This window comes from Protopterus annectens, chromosome 1.part2 (genome assembly GCF_019279795.1).
Source record: "Protopterus annectens isolate FY-2018-M chromosome 1.part2, PAN1.0, whole genome shotgun sequence".
Taxonomy (NCBI): domain Eukaryota; kingdom Metazoa; phylum Chordata; order Ceratodontiformes; family Protopteridae; genus Protopterus; species Protopterus annectens.
The window spans coordinates 23,822,903-23,842,388 of NC_056727.1; the positions used below are offsets into that span (position 1 = coordinate 23,822,903).

Genomic DNA, 19,486 nt, shown 5'->3' on the forward strand with positions numbered 1-19,486 from the left:
CATACATTGCTATATACATTGGAAATAAAACACAATGTTCATGTCCAAGTTGCTTCATATCTGCTACAGGGTTTAGAGATTTGACTATATCTTGTAACATAACAATTTGGACCAAACTTAGCAACAGGGACAGTCTGCAGTGCACAATTCATATCAGGAATGTCTGGATTCATCATAGGAATGGGAATGTCCTCTGGAACTTCCTCTGGAATTGGAACACCGGACAACTCACTCTGAGATAAACAGTCTTTCTCACAGACTATGTGCTGTGGTGTAGGCTCAGACACCAGTCTCAAATGCTTCAAATTCCACCTAAAATGGTTCCTTCTGATTCCACAATGTACACGGCTCTGGACCAGTATTCTTTATTACACCAATCGTATCATAACCTATCGATGTTTGCATCCTTACCACTTCTCCTTCTTCTAATGGATTGAGTGGTTTGCTGGTCTTATCATAGTAGGACTTCTGGGTTAGGCATTTCTTCAAATGATTGGCTTTCACTAACCTGTTGTTTTTGACATATGGAACCAACAATTGACTACTGACTGGTAATATTATAGGTATCTGGCATGGCTTAGTGGTAAATCACTTTGTCTATGGTGTGCAGGGTCCTAGGTTCAAGCCTTGCAGAGGCTGTATATTTGTCAGGCCCCAGTGGCCTAATGGATAAGGCATTGGCCTCCTAAGCCAAGGATTGTGGGTTCGATTCCCATCTGGGGTGATATATGGTTCGGATTTGTCTCGACAGAAGTTTCTGAGCAGGTGAACCGAGATGTTTATCATGATGAACATTTCTGAGATTCAAGAGATTCAAGAAAACATCACTATTATCTCATCATTTTAACTTTTCTAGTAACTGTTTTGCACTCTGGACCAGAACGTGCACTTCTGCCAAACCATTTGACTGCGGGTACTCTGGACTGCTTGAGACATGAGTAAAGTCTCATTCTTCCACAAATCTTTTGAACTGCTGCTTACAAACTGTGTGCCATTGTCAGAAATAAATTTGTGTGGACTACCGTGTACTGCAAAATGATGTTTCATCTTAGTAATGACAGTACTGGATGCTAGGTTGGGAAGTAGGTCAATCTCAAACCAACTGGATTAAAAGTCTACTAATGCCAAATAATTTTGACCATTCCACTCAAAGTTGTCTGTGGCTACTGTCAACCAAGGTAGTGCCAGAATCTGGTTAAGCTGAAGTGGTTCCTTCTGTCAATGTCGCTTAGTACTATTGCACACTAAAGAAGATGAAAGTGCTCTCTCAATGTCTTGTGACATAAAAGGCCAAAATACTAGTTTTCTCACACTTCTTTTGGTAGACTCAGTTCCTGGGTGACCATGATGCAAGATAGTAATGTACTCTGGTTGCAAAGACTTTGTAACAATTACTTTTGGATCTTTCATAATGATACCTTTGTCAACCAAAATCTCATCTCTGTATGGAAAATAAGGTTGCACGTCTTGAGGTAAACTAGATTGCTTCGACGGCCACCTGTGATTGATAAAGTGGTTGAGCCTTTGTAAAACTGAATCTGTGGCTGTGTGACTACTCAGCTCATCAAGATATGAGGAAGAAATATTTCTCACTTCCATGACTTCACAGTCAAGGTTCTCAGTCTCATGCCATTCTGTGGTGTTTCTGGGTGATCTGGACAAAGTATCAGCAAGATAAAGAGTTTGCGTTTCTTGTAGACAAGATTGAAATTGTACATTTACAGTCTCAGCATCATGCATTGCAGTCTGGCTGGAGCTGAATGCATTGCCTTTCTCAAGATAGTGACTAATGGTTGGCGGTCTTTTTTGATCTCTATAGGTCTACCATAATTATAATCATGGAACTTTGAACATGCAAACATAATTGCCAAAAGCTCTTTCTCTATCTGGGCATACTGCATCTCAGTTTCAGTAAGAGTTCTCAGTGCATAAGCAACAGGTTGATCGTCTTGTGGAATGACGGCTCCTCGAACAAATTTAGAAGTATCACAGGAAGGTGTAACTGGCTTGTGAACATCATAGTATTTGAGTGCTGGTGGACTAGGAATTCTCTATTTTATAGGTTCATAGGTGTGTTTTAGGGTAATGGCCCTGGAGCCTTTACAAACCTAGCCCATAGGATTACCATGACATCATGCCACCTGACCTTAGTTCCCAGTGCCTCTGTTGAGTAGAGCCACTGCAGTGTCCCCGGGGTGAATTTTTCTATTTCCCATCCACTCATCAAGGTTTCTCTTGAAGAGGGCCAGTGAGGTGCTCTTTTTGACATGTATGGGAAGTCTATTTCATAGCAAGGGCAGTCTCTGGGTTATGAACCTGGCCCTCAAGCATGTTCTGTTGATTGTGGTAATGAGGTTAAGGTCACTGGAGTGTGTGGTGTGGAGAGATTGGGATTTCTTTAGATGTAGCATTTCTAACAGAGCTGGATCAGATATGGCTCTAAGTAGGCGATATGAGACAGAGAATAGTTGGAGTTTTTTGACTCTGTCCCTATAGGACAAGTGTTTAAGGCCTAGGATCCTCTTTGTGAGGTACTTTTGTGGCCTCTCCATTTGTTGCAGGTGTCTAGTGAGGTACATGCCAAATGGGGCATTGTACACAATGATTGGCCTAATGAGGGAAGAGTAGAGGGAGACAATGACCTCTTTCTTCCTGGATACAAAACCCTTAATAATGAGATGTGCCAGATAGAAGAACTTTCTGACCACAGTGGCAATGTAGTGGTTAAAAGAGAGGCTGCTGTTGACCTGTGTTCCCAGATCTCCTATAACACCTTCTGTGTTCAGTGGACTACCATTGATGTGGTAATTCATGGGAACTGGGTTTTTCCCAAAGAGGTTGATGACACATTGTTTGGCATTGAGCTTAAGGCCATGGTTCTGACACCAGTCGTTGTTCCCAATGAGGCCTTTCTGTAAGATGTCAGCATCACTTGGGGAGTTAATAATAGCTCCCTAGCTATTCCTTTAGGACTTCAAATGCCCTCTGGTGTCACTCTAACCAGGACCAGGTACATCTTTATGTGTCAGCTCTTTGAGTGGTGCTGATAGTTGGCTCAAGTATGGAATAAACTTGCCGAGGTAGTTAACCATGCCAAGAAAACATTGTAGGTTTTGAACATTGTCTAGTACTGGCATCTCAAGAATGGCTGTTTGTTTTGAAGGGTCTGGTCATAGGCCTGTACTAGTAAATAAATGACCAGTGTAAGTAACTTCTTGTAGTCTGAATTTGCATTTCTGTACATTGAGCTTAAGATTCACTTGATGTACCCTTTCTGGAACTTTTCTGAGGTTTCCGTCATGTTCGGCTTCATCAGAACCTCCTATCAGTATGTAATCTACTATAACAGTACAAGGATACCCAGAAAAAAATTGCTCCATTGCTCGACGGAAGATTTTACTTGCCGAATTTATCCCAAATGGCATTCTCAAAAGTCTGTACCTGCCAAATGGAGTACTGAAAGTAGTGAGCAAAAATGATTTCTTGTCAAGCTGAATTTGCCAAAATGAACTCTTTGTATCTAAGAGAGAAAAAGTAGTGGAATTTGCATTGATGCTGTGACTTCATCAACTTTGTGCATTGGATGATGAGGTCTTTTTAGAACTTTGTTCAAATCTCATATTCTGATGTCATCTGAGCTTTTCTTATAAGCTACCACCATGGAAGATATCCATTCAGTTGGAGTTTCAGCTGGGCAAATCACACCTTGTTGCACCATTTTGTTTAACTCCACTTTGACGCTGACCTGCATGGCTATTTGAACTTTTTGTACTGGCTTGATAACTGGAATGACCTCTGGGTCTAACTTCATGGAATAGACACCTGGAAGTTTGCCTAATTTGTCTTTGATCAGATCAGCATAGATAGAAAAAATGTATGGGGCAAAATTAGAGTAATGGTCTTTCAAGCTAACATGATGGACTTCCTTATTAAATGAAATCAGTCCCATTTTCAAACTGTCTCTGAGCCCTAATAATGTCTGGATCTGTCACTTGACCACATAGTTGTAGTTTCTCCCAGCAGAATAACATAAAATCACTAGTGAGCCTTCAGTCTGAATTTCTTCAGCTCCATAAGCAAAAAACTTTGCACACCTTGCCAAATCAAGCCTTTCACCTTTACACACTCTGGCAAATGCTTCTGCTAACATAACATTACACTTAGAACCTGTATCAACTTTGAGTTCTATGAGTTTGCCAGTTATCCAAACAGTACAAAATACTTCATTCTTTGCCCTTAAATCTACTGCATTGACTGTTTCATGAAGCACTGACACACCATCAACATAAAGAGTAGAATTGCTACTGTCTGAGTAACTCATTTCTTAAAATGTTCCCTTTTAATAAAAGAATGTGAGCCTTTTGATTTACAAAATATTTTGAAATTATTTCATTTATTACATTTGTGGCATTGTTGACCAAAAGCTAAACATTTCTCCTTTTAAGATTCATGACTTCCACCACAATTATGACAGTTGGCAATGAAAGTAGGTTGGGGCCCATGCTTTGAGTTGCCGACTCACTCTTATGCGTCACTGAGAGTGTGCAAAATCTGGAGTTTGCCTTAGAACTGACTAGAAAGTTTTGGTGTTTACCAGTGAGTGCTGCAGGGGTTACAGTTGCTGCCATGTGCTTGGGCCTGTTTCTTTTAATAACATGCTGCATACTATCAACATGAACTTTTTCACCATGCCTTCTAGAGCTGTTCTCATTTGTAAGCATATTTGTGTGGTTATCTGTAAGCTCATATATCTGATAAATCTCAATGGCCTTATTCAAAGTGAAATCACTGTCACAAAGTAAAATCTTTCTCACAGCATCATCTTTAATACCACACACAAGTCTTTCCTTTATCAATTCATCCCTTAAGTCACCAAATCTGCATGTTTTAGCCTTATTTTTCTGGTCAGTTATATATGCTGCAAACGTTTCACCAGGCTTTTGATCACTTGTATAAAATAAGTGCCTTTCCATTGTAACATTTGTCTGAGGGTTACTCATTTCTCTAAATTTACATTTTAAGCTCTCTGGGTCCCCCTTGACTCAGCCTGTACAACAATATGATGGTTTTCTCTTCTCCTGTATACAGTAGACAGCAGGTACATACGCAAATGAACAATCCCTTTCTATGGCTTCTAGCCAGCTAAATTAAGTAGAATAAATGCCTTTGTATGGCCATCTTTATCAGAAAATGCAGCCTGTATGAAAATGTCATACTCTTCCTCAAACACTCTCCAGTTCTCAGCAATAGTACTGTCAAATACAAGTGCAATGGGTTTTCGTAATCCATCTGGCATGCTCACAAAGTATACACAAACACACTGAAAATATGTCCCTTGTAATTATGTACGAACAAACAGTTTTGTGAACTTGTAGCAACATTCAAATGCACAATAAACATTTTGAAATATTGTACTTTGTGAAATATACTCTGTAACGACTGTATTCTGCAAAATATGCCTTGTAATGGCTGTACTTTACAAAATATGTCATAATGGCTGCACTTTGCGAATTAGCTTTACTGTAACACTGCACAAACATGCAAACACTTTATACACTTCTGATAATTCAGATATCTTTGCTTAGTATGAAAATGCAGTCATTTCCCTTTATTTTATTCATTTTGTGTAATTCAGACTTTATTTCAAACATTTTCCATAGTAATTTGAATATTTTATCAATATCATACATACCTGTTTATGCGAAAATTATTTAGAATGTTTTGTATGCCCTGTTTCATATTATGTGAAAAAGAAATACTGCTGAGCGAGTTTTAATACCTGAAATTAATATCTGGCCTGTTTTGCGAAGTTTACACATTTTAGTGATGATCGGCTCATATATATTCCTCCAGCTCTAAACAAGTGCCTCTAGTCATTTTACCCAAGCCGCCTTCAACTTCATACCCCTTGGATATGCCTGTTTCTGATTCCTTGTCTTTTAGACATGACACTTCTGATACCATGTCACTTGCTCGTCTCTAGCACATATGACAAGAAGGCTGTGGTTTTCATTTCGATGCTTTAATGCATAGAAACACATCAGGAAGGATAGCAGCATCATTAATTACAAACTAGTTAACAAACAGGCCTTACATACATACATGCTTACATCTCAACTGCTTACTACAAAATGACAGTCTAGCTTGCACGTGCTCAGTATTTGTACAGTTGTGCAAGCCCTTGGATAGCTTCTTAAAGGTATATACTGTGCACACATATTGATCTACACCTCTGTGTAGCAGTCATTGTTAACAGTCATAGCAGGGGGGTTGCAACTATTTATGACATTGGTTAGGAGCCTATAGTTTGCTTTGGATAAATGTTTCATGTGAGGTGTTGGGTATGATTGTGAATGTGAACAAGACTGAACTGTGTTCCAATCTGACCAGGGGGTCCAACACACAGGGGTTAGTGCAGAGAATCGCTATGTTGGTCACTACTAAGTCTAGGACATTCAAGCCCATTGTGGGGAGCAGACTATTATATAATATGTGTATTATCAAAGTCCAGAAACCTTAGGGTGAGTGTGTCTGTGCACATATATGACTCCAAATCTATGGAAGGATAGTTGAAATCACACATGACCAAGGTGTTTGGCTGTATAGTGAGTGACTCAAGTAGGTCCAAGTAGGCAGAGTGGTACTCATAGTTCACGGTGGGGGACATGCAGCTAACAATTATATGGAAGGGGATTTTACATACAGTTAGTTGGACTTGGAGAACAGCTACAGAGTCATACTCTTTGATCAGTGTTTAATGAAGATGTACACACCTCCACGTTTGGTTCTTTTACACTCATTTGATGTCTGAAGGTGTGAAAGGCATTGTACACTTGCATGGCCAGAGGGATCTCTGTAGCCTTGAGCCATATCTGTGTAACTGCAGGGCATGGGCATCTTCCAAGCTAAGGAGTTCTTCCAGTGAGTGCAGTTTCATATTTACACTCCTTTCATTAAGCAGCATAACCTTCAGTTTGTCTCTAGTAGATACTTTTACATTGGGACTTTAGTTGTTCTGACATTACCTAAAAAAAGCCAACATGGGGGAGGCAAGCACCTTCAGATAGTATAGTGAGGTACGTCTACAGTCATTCAATGCAACATGGACTATACCAGAGTCATAAAAGTACTTGTTGTTGAGAGACTTGAGTCTGTGCATGATCTGATGGACACTGGATCATGACAGCTGACTGTGAACTTCTCATTCTCCAGTCTGATGAGGGGGACATATGTACTTCTCACTATGGATTCACTTATGAGCAAGACATTTGGTTTTGAGGTGTTTTGCCTGCGGGGTTTATTGACTGAGACATTGGTGAGGGTATTATTATGTGTAGTGGATTCTGTTGGGTCTGCACTGTGTTGAGTAGGTTTGTACTTGGGAGGTCTCTGATCCTTAGTTTGGTTTCTAGTGAGTACCTTTGTCTATTTGGGCTTATGTGTTGTGAGCTTATTATGTGCAAGAGGTGAATTGTGTGTTCTTGCAACATGTTTGATATCTGGCTTGTTGTGTAAGAGAATTGATTCCACATTCATAGTATAGATGCAACTCTCACATGTTGCATTTGTTTGTTTTAGCAGTAACTGGTTGTCAGTATACATGAGACAACTGCTCTGCTGCTTCAGGATGCCCATGTAAATCAAGCTGCCTGGAGAAATGGTGGGAAACTGTCCATCCATTATGGAATGTATATACCGTAGTAACTAGTGGGGAGTGGGCTAGATGGACCAGGTTTTGGTGTAAGACTAACAACATGTGTCTATTCTATGGAGGGCTAGGGTAAACAAAAATGTGTCAGAGTTTCACAGTGCACAACTGAGTTGCTCACAGGGCAGCAGTGCAAGCTCTTAGCAGCTACGGTAAACTGAGTGCAAACCACTCAAAACACAAAGATGGAATACAAGCAAAGTTAAACTATTTTAAAAAGTAAACAAAGGGAAAGGCCAAGAGTGAGCCTTATTCCAGCAATCCCCAACTCAGATGGGTTCTTAGCTGCACAGTTCTACCACAGGAGTGCAGGAGAGCCTTCTTAATGTAACAGGGCTGGTTTTAGTGCTCCAATGATACCAAACAGTCTATATTCAGCAAGCCTGAATCTAGCCTATGCTATAAAATGCAGAAGTAATAGAAATCCAAAGTGCAGAAAATCGCAATCAGAACAGAACAAACAGTTGAGATAAAGCATCAATTCAGTAGAATACGCCAACAAGAGTGCAGACAGCAAACATTCCTAGTGTGAAATAAGTGGTATGCAACTCAAGTGCTTAAAACAGAACTAAGACAATTTCACAATAACACATATAATAAGCCTTCAACCAGCAATTTCCAGCTTAGAAGGGTGTAGGCTATCCTTCCCTGCTACAAGAATCTATGCCTATAACCTACCCAATGTACACATAGTTATGGTTTGGAGGCCAAGTGCTTAAACCATAACAAAGAGACTTAGAACAACAGCCACAATAATCATTCAACCAGCAATTCACAGCTCAGAAGGACAGAGGCTGCCGTCTCCTCCCACAGGAGTGTAAACTGCAAACCTTCTTAATGTAAGACAACTGGGCTGAGGCCCAAGTGCTGAAACCAAAAATAATAGACTTAGAATAACAGTTACAATTTAATGTGATACCAGACAGATGACAGTGACATGTCTTTTAATCTATCCACATACATCATGGCATAGTTAGTAGGCCTTGTGTTATCTTGATGAGAAAGCCCTGTGGTCTGTCCAGCTGCTGCATGCGTCTGGTGAAGTTCATGTAAAAGGGAGCATTATACTGTATTACTGTTCTGATGAGTTTGACTACAGTGCTGTTATACAATTCTGAGATCTGAATGTGATGGCATGTCTTATGATGTGCACCATATTTATCTACTGGAAAACATTAAATATACAAGTTTTAATGACACATACTGCAGTTCCTGGCTTCACAACCCTTACAAGAGAATACAATAGAAAGCACTAGCATCATGATGCTATCCACTAGATCATTTGGCAAGGCAAATATAACTGACATGTACAATTATCAGTTCAACAACACAAATGCAGCTATACTAGGCACTAATGTAGCTATGCACCCTGTGCAGCAAGCACAAAGCTTTTGTATCCCTGAATCCAAAAGATAGAAAACAGTGATATGGCACAGTTATCATCACTTGCACAGGGTGCTGGTGTGAGCAGGAGGCCTAGACTGGCACAAAAGGTCAGTGAGTGTGTGTGAGGAAGAAATGGAAGCAGACAGGCTGTGTGTGTGTCTGTAGGGGTCCTCCATGTGAAAGTTGTGTGTGAGAGTCTTCATGACCACAGCCAAGCTCAGTGCCAGCTCTACATCTTGATATGTTGGACAGGTATGAGCCATGCATGGTAGAGGTGGCAGTTCATCATTGTCACCCTCAACCATGAGACCTGGCTCTGCCAGGATTTGCAGTGGCACATCCACACCAAAGGTCAGATGGAGTGCTGCTACCTAAGTGTGACTTAGGTTTGCTGGATGTGCTCCATTCACGGGAGCACCCAGCACCATGACCCCATGGCCTGCCACATCTGGGTGTGGACAGCACACTCACTGATGGACCAGCAGAAGTACTGCCAATATGGGACCATGATCAGGAATGGACATGTGGGCTATCAGCAGATGTTGTGGCTGACCTACTCCCACAAGGACAATGTTCCCTTCCCAGCAGATGTTCCATGATAGACACTGCTCATTCCATGACAGATACCACTCGGTCCATCACAGCCACCCCTTGTTCCAATGTGTCATTCATCTGATCCAAGGAAGTTGCAACACAGTGGAGGCAGTCAGACATGTCTGATTGTGCCACATCCACAACCATGAACATTTGTCTGGAGCACCATTCTGAACATTCCTGTGCCTCCATGATGGCCCTAAACATATGTTGTATGACACAGGAAGAGGCACATGCAGCAGGTGGAGGAGGGACAGCAGGCCCCCTCTGAGCACCCCTAGCAACCCTCCTGTGTGGCACCTCGCCAGCACTTTGACTATGGCCAGACTCAACAGGCACTGAAGCTGCAGTAGCCACACTTCCCTGTTCAATGTCATCACCCTCCACCTGTTCTATATTTGTGGGCTCAATGGACTGTGTAGGTGTAGGCCTACTGGCTGTGTCTGGGGAAAAAGAAGAGGGTAGCTGGATTTCAACCTCTATGTCAGATTCAGCTCTGCAAACCCGACTGTGTCTCATTTTCACCGCCATCGTCATCAGTGTCTGATGACATATTGACATCAAGTGGCATATGGCTCACACTCCCACAGTCATGATCACCTGTGATAAAAAAGGTAAAAACACAGGCATAGATTAATACTTGCACTACTATGGTGCAATATATGTTAAAAAACCTACCAGTGCTGCCAGTATTACAGACAGTACAGCAATATACACAACAGGCCTAAAATAATGCATTATATTTCTAGAAATTTATCTGCAATACTGAAATAACTTGATTTGCCTTACCATCCGCAGGAGGCATGTGTGGCTGGACTCCTGACTGTGCCACCTGAGGTCAGTATCTCATCAGACATTGATGATGATGGTGGTGAAATAAGTTAAGCAAGAGGTAAGGTCAACATCATCACATTTAACTGTAAGAAGGGGAGTACTACATGTACTCCTCTCAATCTGCCTGACATGTTACTTCAACAAGCATGTGGCTGAAAAATCCAGTTTGGGTTTATCACCGTACCAAACCTCAACCCCCCGCAAAAAAAGACATGTCACACAGAAGCAACTTTTGTTTCAATTATTTTACTATACAACAGTATTCAACTGGTCATATACCAAAGCCTACCTGGACACTCTTCCTGGGACTGAGAAGGAGAGCCATCCACATCAATCAAATATTGTGGGCCACTCTGTTGTGAGTTGTCCTTTTGTAGAAGATTCACCAGGAATTCCTCATTGGGGGTGAGAAGTGATTCTGCAACAGGCCCACCATCGTTTACCCTCTGGTCTGGGGCAACAGCAACTGCACACCTCCGTGCAGATGTTAGCATGTCAGGGGCCCTGTGGCACACCTGTTCAGAAGTATGGCCATGGCCGCCCACAGCATTTATGTTTGCAATGATCTGCTGCCATAATCTCAGACAGCCTCTCTGGCATATTGGGATGACCCCTTCCAAGATGGAAAGCACCATGTTCATGGAGCACATCCACAATCATTGCATCCTCTGCCTCATTGAAGGGGTTCTGCACCTCACTGACATTTTTGGTCCTAAAAGACAACAGAATGATAATACACATAGCTATCACATAACTACAAAGTAACTGCTACCAGATAAAACAGTTAAGGTAGTCAGTCAGTAGTACCCCCACTGGAAAAACATAAGACATACTACAGATGTGAAATACTGACAACAAGCAGGATGCAAAACAAAGAGAGTAGCAAGGATAACATATCTTTGTATGTGCCACAGCAGTAACTCAACTGTGCTTCCCCCAAAAGAACAGTCCATTTTAGTTAGTGACATAATAGTAGCTTCTCTTTGCTCCTCCCACCTACTAAAGAACAGGCACATGAACCATTTTGCTAGTAAAACACATTTGGAATGCTAACATGCATTCAAAGGACCTGCACCTGAAATATTTGTACATATGTATCACACAGCTTATTATTTTCATGTATTGTTAATCATTTGTACCTCTGAAATTGCTTCATAAACATGGCCATGCCATAATTACACGTCTAACTAATGCATACAGATAACAGTTTAAAAGACTTTGCCTCACATCATTCATTAATATATACCAGCATATGCATTATGTAGGTAAAAAAAATGACAGCATACCTGCTGGATTTCAATACTTTGCTGTAAAGATAGCTTGGGACATATTTTGCTTTGCTGAATATGTAGCAAGTATCCTCACCATCAATTTGGCTAACTACACATTTGCCTTTTTATAATGGAATAATTAAGGGACTGCACCTGTCTAGGCTGTGTTTCAGGGATGTAATTACAACATAAGCAGCTGAATTGCATGATAATCAACTAATCTGGTGGAGCTATTCAAGAAGTTATAAAGCAACCATTCACACTCTGTGCTGGTTTTTCCTGTGGATTTCAAACGTAGTGGAATACAGACACAGAAAGTCTACACTGACAGAATGTTAGGAGCTGCTGCTGCTTAACTCCATTTGTGTGTGCTACAGGCTGCAGATGATGCTACTGCTGCTGCTGCCAATAAGCCCAGGCTGAGACAAAGAAAAGTTTTCAGCCACATTTAACTTATTACAATATGCACAACATTGTAGAGTGCTACAGGGTGGACAGGGACACAATACAGGAACCTTCGACCTCTACCATCCTCAACTCAGAACCACAGCCTTTAACTTCTCATGTATTAGCTATGTACTGCTTACATCACACTCAGCCCTGAACTAACACTGTGGCAACTGCTGCATTTACAAGTTAAGTCCTGAACATGTACTGTACTGTATAATAATATTATGACATGTCCTTGTATTTCATCACTTGATTGAGTAAGCCACTACAAGGTGAGAGATTTGCAAAGAAATTAATGTCACTTGTGACAGCAAGAGTTATTTGACTTGTATGTGTCCATTACCAAGTAGTAAGCCTCAGGCCTCAAAGATTCACATGTTGATACCTCCCCAAAGTAATGATGATCACTGTATGCCCACAGTTTAGCATCATATATTTAAAATGGGAAATCATAACAGAGAGAAGGTCAAAAGTAATGAGAAATATACCAGTTTCTAGCTTCACCACCCTCACAAGATCAAACCGGCAGGATGCAAAACAAAGAGAGTAAAAAGAGGAATATAGCCTTGATTGTGCCATAACAGTAGCTCAGCCTGGGTCCAACCCCCCCCCCCATAAGAACATGACAGGAACCCTCCTTTGCTCATCATCCCCAAAACAGCAGTCTATACTTCTTTGTGGCATTCAACCTTCCATTAATTTGATGGAAACTGCATATCATAGTGTTCCCAGTGAATATCCAAACAAATTTTAAGTAAATGATATAGACTGATTTACACACTGCATGTCTTTGTGTACTGGTCAGATAACTAATGAAAGACCAAGAAACACAGAATAGTAAGATGCAGCTGTATATTTGCAAGGAATAATCATAGCAGGTTGTGTGATCAGTAAGTACACTACATCCACCCAAGATTGTGCTAGGCAGTCAAGAAGAGAAAGTTAACACCCACACTACACTTCAAGCAATACATAGCCCTTCTAAACCCACACCACCAACACCCACACATAGCAACACTAAACCCACATATGTGGATGCCCTTAACAGTAACCTGCCCAAGCAACAAGGACCTCTGAAGCTGAAACACACACACCAATCACAACCAAAGTGCCACATAGCTCACAACACCAGCGTGCCACCCAACAACAGCCCATAAGGCAAAACAGCATACCCAACACTTTAGTTATAGGTGACTCTATACTCAGGCACACTGATGTCCCACTCACCAGGCTGAACAAGGAGAAAATTACAGTCAGCTGCCTGTCAGGTGCCAGGATCCGCCACATAATGCATGCACTCAAGTCACTCTACAACAAGTACAAATATGACTCTGTCATTGTCCATGTTGGAGTGAATGACTTGAGATGTACTTCCCTGGACTACATGAAAAGAGACATGGAAGAGCTCTTAGATCATGTGGCCCAGGCAGGTATAACCCTAGCCCTGAGTAGCATCCTACCTTCACCCAGAATGATACCACAGTATAAGGACAAAATGATTGACTTCAACAATTGGCTAAGCTTCTGGTATCATTCAAAGGGGATCCAGTATCTGTCTACCTGGGACAGGACTGATCAACAGACCATGATGCTTTGCCTGAAATGGTCTGCACATGTCGCCCCTGGGATTCAGGTTACTGGCTAAGGCTGTTGCCACCCCTATAGTGCCTTTTTTAGGCAAAGTTCAAAGGACAAAACCAACACCGTAACAGCTACAAGCATGCAAAAAATGAAGGTAATGCTACTCAGTGCTAGAAGTCTTGACCTCAAAATGTACTGTCTTGAGGCACTCCTAAAAATGGAGAACATTGATATCTGTACAGTAACAGAGACCTGGTTCAAGGCTCCAGAGAGCACCCCTGAAATACCAGGCTACAACTCTTACCACAAATTTCGGCCACCAAACCAGGAACGAAACACTAAAGGTGGAGGAGTGTCCATATTCACCAAAGATATTCACAACACCAGGCTAGTTGTCCAACACAATGTGTCTGAAATTCTCTAGGTGCAACTAACACTAGGTAAGACTGCAATCCAAATTGTAGCTTACTACAGATCCCCCACCATGCCGCAAGATTCTCACTACATCTTTCTAAACTTACTGGAAAATATTAAGATACAAACAAACACCCTAATACTGGGTGATTTCAACTACCCTGCCATTAACTGGGAAAACTACTTGTGTACCAACACCTTTGCCCAACGGTTCTTGGAATTCATAAATTCCAATGCCCTGGATGAGCTAAAGCTTAGTCCCACCAGGGGCTCCAATATCCTAGACCTGGTCATTACTAACATGGGAAATCGAGGCTCCACACCTATGGTCACCCCCTTGTTGGTCAGGTCTGACCATAAGCTAATCACCCTTGACATCCACATCCCTCCCCCACCCCCAGTAAGGAAACCACCATAAAAAAACTTCTCCAAAGCCAACTTCATGCTACTCAAGTCAGAAGTGACTTCATGACACCCATGCAGACGGGAACTGAAAGTTTGACTGCTGAATCCTACACTAAGGCACTGTACAAGCAAATCCACTCGTGCATGAATAGCTCCATCCCCAATAGAACCAAGACTCTCCCCTCCAAAAAAGGAAGCCAATCTGGTGGTCCCTTGCCATAAACAAACTTTACAACAAAAGGAAGAAACTGTTGCAGAAAAAAGGAAAATCCCAGGATGCAATAAGCTCTCTTACCAGCCTCAGTAAGAAGCTGAGATTCCTCATAAAATCCTCCAACGCTAGTTACAAAAATAAAATTGCCAAAGATTCCAAAGACAACCACAAGGTATTCTATAGCTATGTCAAGAATCTAAATAGCAATGCTCAGATCTGCTCTGAGCTACAACAGAGTGGCATTAAATATACTGATCCCAAGGATATTGCCAGTATCCTGGCAGATCGAGTCAATGCAAACTTCACCCCTCTCACCCTCTAAAGGGCCCATCTCAATACCGAACGATTGCCAAATTCCGGTAATGATGGCCACACAGGTAAAAACACATTCTCCAAAGCTAAGAATACAGCATCCATGGGACCAGACAACATCCCAGGCTGTTTACTACATGAACTACAAAAATGAACTGGCACCACACCTAAATGTCATGTTTAATCATAGCCTTACCTCAGGGTTCATGCCCACTGAGTGGTGCACAGCTACAGTTATCCCACTCCACAAGGGGGGATCCACCTTGGATCCTAGGAACTACTGCCCCATCAGTCCGACGAGCTGGATCTGCAAGGACATGGAACGTGTTATCATGAAACTTATAAACAAAGACATTGGCAACCTTCAAACACTAGACCCCACACAGTTTGGATTCGTGAAGTGCCGATCTTGTCTCCTGAACCTGAGTGACTTCTTTAAATCAGTCTCCAGAGCTGTGGACAAGGGTAAGGTGGTCCACACAGCCTATCTGGACCTCACCAAGGCCTTTGACACCATCCCCCACTCTAGAATTATAGATAAACTTACTAAGCTGGGCATTAATCTCTACATCACTTGATGGGTTGCCAACTGGCTTACTGACAGAACCCACACTGTAAAAGGAGCCGACTCCAAATCCAGCTACAGACAAGTGACAAGTGGAGTACCTCAGGGTTCAGTCCAGGGACCGGTCTTGTTTGGCATCTACTTCTCTGAAGTACAGGCCAGCACTAAGGGACTCTGGCTAACAAAGTTTGCAGATGACTGCAAACTGGGAGCCATTATTGAATCCCCAAATTATGTGGATATTATACAATAGGGCCTTACAGAAACAGATGCTTGGTGTCAGAGCCATGGGCTCAAGCTCAATGCCAAGAAATGTATAGTTATCCCCTTTGGGAAAAAACATGTACCCGTGAATTATCAAATAGGTGGCAGTACACTAAACACCAAAAGTGTGATAAGAGACTTAGGGACACAGGTGGATAGTGGTCTCGCCTTCAATAACCACATCACCACAAGAGTCAAGAAATCCTTCTATGTGGCACACCTCATCACTAAGGGCTTTTCATCCAGAAAAAAGGAGGTCATTATCTCACTGTACTCATCCCTCATTAGACTCATTATAGAATTCAATGCCCCGTTTGGTATGTACCTTTCAAGACATCTGCAACAACTGGAAATGCCACAGAAATACCTCACTAAAAGAATCACAGGCCTAAAGCAGATGCCCTATGTTGACCATCTAAAAAAACTCCACCTATACTCTGTCGCATATCGTCTACTCAGAGGTGATCTCTGCTTAACATACAAGGCCATGTCAAACCCAGATCTGTTGGATATGCTACACTTAAATAAATTCCAATCCCTCAGAGACACATGCTCCAGGGATCTAAAACTTTTCATCATAATGAATAAAATATGCTGGAGGGATAGGTTCCTGACCCAGAGACTACCCAGACGATGGAATAGACTGCCCATACATGTCAAGAAGAGTGCCTCTTTGCCCCTCTTCAAAAGGAACCTTGATGATTGGATGGGAGATAGGAAATTCACCCCGGGGATCGCGTCAGTTGCCCTGCTAGACAGGGGAAAAGGGAAGTAAATACTGTGGGAAGAAATAGCCAGGAAATTGCTATGACTAGGCTTGTATAGGCCCTAAGGCCAATAGCCTAGTACCAACCTATGAACCTATAAACCTATAAGCCAAATATATTATACAGAATACATTTACAAATAACAGGTCACGTCTTGATATCAGTGTACATTCAGTTGCACTTGGTTATGTGAAGAATTACATCATGTATTTGCTGCAAAGCTGTTTGTAGAGGAAAGATGGATAAGCCCTCCACTCCTGTTTTGTAATGGTGCATTGCAGTGAGAATCGAGATCCAAACTTATGTAGTCATATGTCATGTGTTCTAACAGTTTCTACTGTGCATGTCATAGATTGATTTTCCACATTCCAGCTAATTCTCTGTGTTTTATATTTTGTTTCTTTTTTGGTGGGGGTACTGTTTGCACAATGCTCCTCTTAGCAGAAATGGCCTTGGCTGTGTGCATTTCATCTGTGCGTGTAGCAGCAGTGCACAAACCATATAACTGGGCCACCCGGGTAGCAGACAAGACCCAGACAGCCAGAAACATACACTGGATACATACAAATGATACTATTGGCCATCATGCAAACACATTTCCTGGCAGCACACATTGTTGGTCAATGTGTTTGCATAATGGCAACTGATGTGCAACACTTTCAAATGTTGCAAATCCAAAAGGTGCGCATTCTCAGTATGTGCGTTACCTGCAATTGGCGGGAAAACATCACTCTATATTGGTCTTGAACTGTGATAGTCATTGCAGGCATTCCTGGAGAGTTTTTGAAATTCTGTGCTCAAAGATGGGGTGTCCAGGAGTTCAAAGTGTTGGCTGGACTCCTAGTCAATGAACATGAGCCCAGGCTGTTGCAGAGGGGACAATCCTGGTTTGGAATACAAGGCAGAGGTATGGGATAATCTAGTCCGAGCTCAGACCAGTGATACCAGTATCGCCCACACTGGTGAACAATGTAGGAATCACTACAGAGACCTCAGGATGAGGAAGAGGGATACCCATAACCATTGGATCAATGATTATAGGACTGGGGGTGGCCCACAGATTTGTAAATATCACTTACAGAGATTACTTGTCAGAGTTAAAAGCTAGATATAGTCAGGATTGCTATGCTAATTGGTATTCTGTTCTGATTTTTCTGCAGCTGTCACAGACTGGGAACTGAATGTGCAAACCCATGTTGCTAGATTGGCATGGGTGGAAGACTTATATGGTATGTATGCATCCCAACAGTAGGGTTATTTTAGCATTAAAAGTAACTAAGTATTTATTGGTTAATTATACAGTTCATAGGTTCATAGGTGAGTACTGGGCTAATGGCCAGTTGTATCAAACTGAGCATTAATTTCTCAACTGTAATAGGAAAGTATGCATGCATTACTCTGGAGGTCAAAACAACAGTTCAGTATTACAAAGTAGTCATAGATTGTGCCTTCCAAATCCGCACTTCCCAAATATACAATACTGCTGCTCACATCAATATTGCAATGTAATGTCAGAGCTATAAAGCAGTGTCACCACTGGCTTGCTGTAAACTGTAATCAGTATATATGGACCACACATATATGCAATGTATGCACACATCAAGGATAGCTTACTGCAATCTGTAGTATATTGTGCATCTGTTAGGAGCTGGGTAGTCTTAACAGTAAACAAAGGTATTTGTTAGGAGTTGATAATGTTAAAAGCAAAGGTAATAGAATAAAGTCAAATACTTGTATCAGTGCTTTGACTGCAGTGGTGGTGCTGCGGTAGCATTGTCGCCTCACAGTAAGACGTTGTCCTGTTCTATTCTCAGCTAGAGCGTCTTCTGTGTGGAGACATGCATGAATGGGTGTACCTTTGTTAAAGGTTGTGTATCAGAGCTGGCAACTCAGCACGTAAAAATCTACTGCCAATCATTAGCGGACCGGAGTTCCACTGTGGTGACCCCTAACTGGGAAAAGCCGAAAGACACAACAACAACTTGTATCAGTGCTTTGTATGTCATATATGAAGTTACTAATGTTCTCCCCTTTTTTTCTTCTCACCCCAACATTTCTCTCTCTCTCTCCCTCTCTCACTCTTTTTTTTTGTTTTTCACACAGCACAGTGGGGTAGGCCTGTCACACAGGATCCTCCTGCCCCCACTCCAACAGCACCACTATCCAGCACATCTGCTGTGCAACCTGGTAGCACCCACTCTGCTGCCCCTGAACTACCTGTGCCCTCAGGTAGATCTGCCTGCAGGATAGGCCAGTGGTTCCCTCTGGCAGCAGTGGCAGAGGTAGTGAGTTTATCATTTGCAATGAACTGCCAGGGTTGATTGTTAGGATTGTGTACAACACAGCTGGTGCATGCCTGCATTGGTTGAAGACACTGCTCTCCTTCATTGTATTAAATAACACAAGGAGATGCAAACATCAGACACTACAGCCATCAGCGTAGTGAGGTGACAGTGATGACAGTCCACTGGGTGGACTTTTCACTGTCACCCAACTTGACTTCCATGGGTTCGCGATGTCCACACCCTCACTCTAACCATAGTGTTCATCCCCACCACATGTGTCCTTCACCATCTCTGTCTCTTGTCTTGTCTGTCTGCAATTGCTTCCTAACATGGCCAACTTACTGCACCCAGACATTCCTATAGCCCTTCGCCAACATTCCTCTCTATCTCTCAAAAATAAAAAAAAAATAGGCACCTGTCCACCCCCCAAAAGAAA

The 19,486-nt window shown here is 42.0% G+C and overlaps 1 non-coding gene across 1 annotated transcript; it reads left to right on the forward strand.

Moving 5' to 3' along the window:
- The first annotated feature begins 651 nt into the window (after positions 1 to 651).
- Positions 652 to 724, forward strand: TRNAR-CCU. Its single transcript has one exon. It is a non-coding gene; the product is annotated as a tRNA-Arg (tRNA).
- The last annotated feature ends 18,762 nt before the right edge of the window (positions 725 to 19,486 follow it).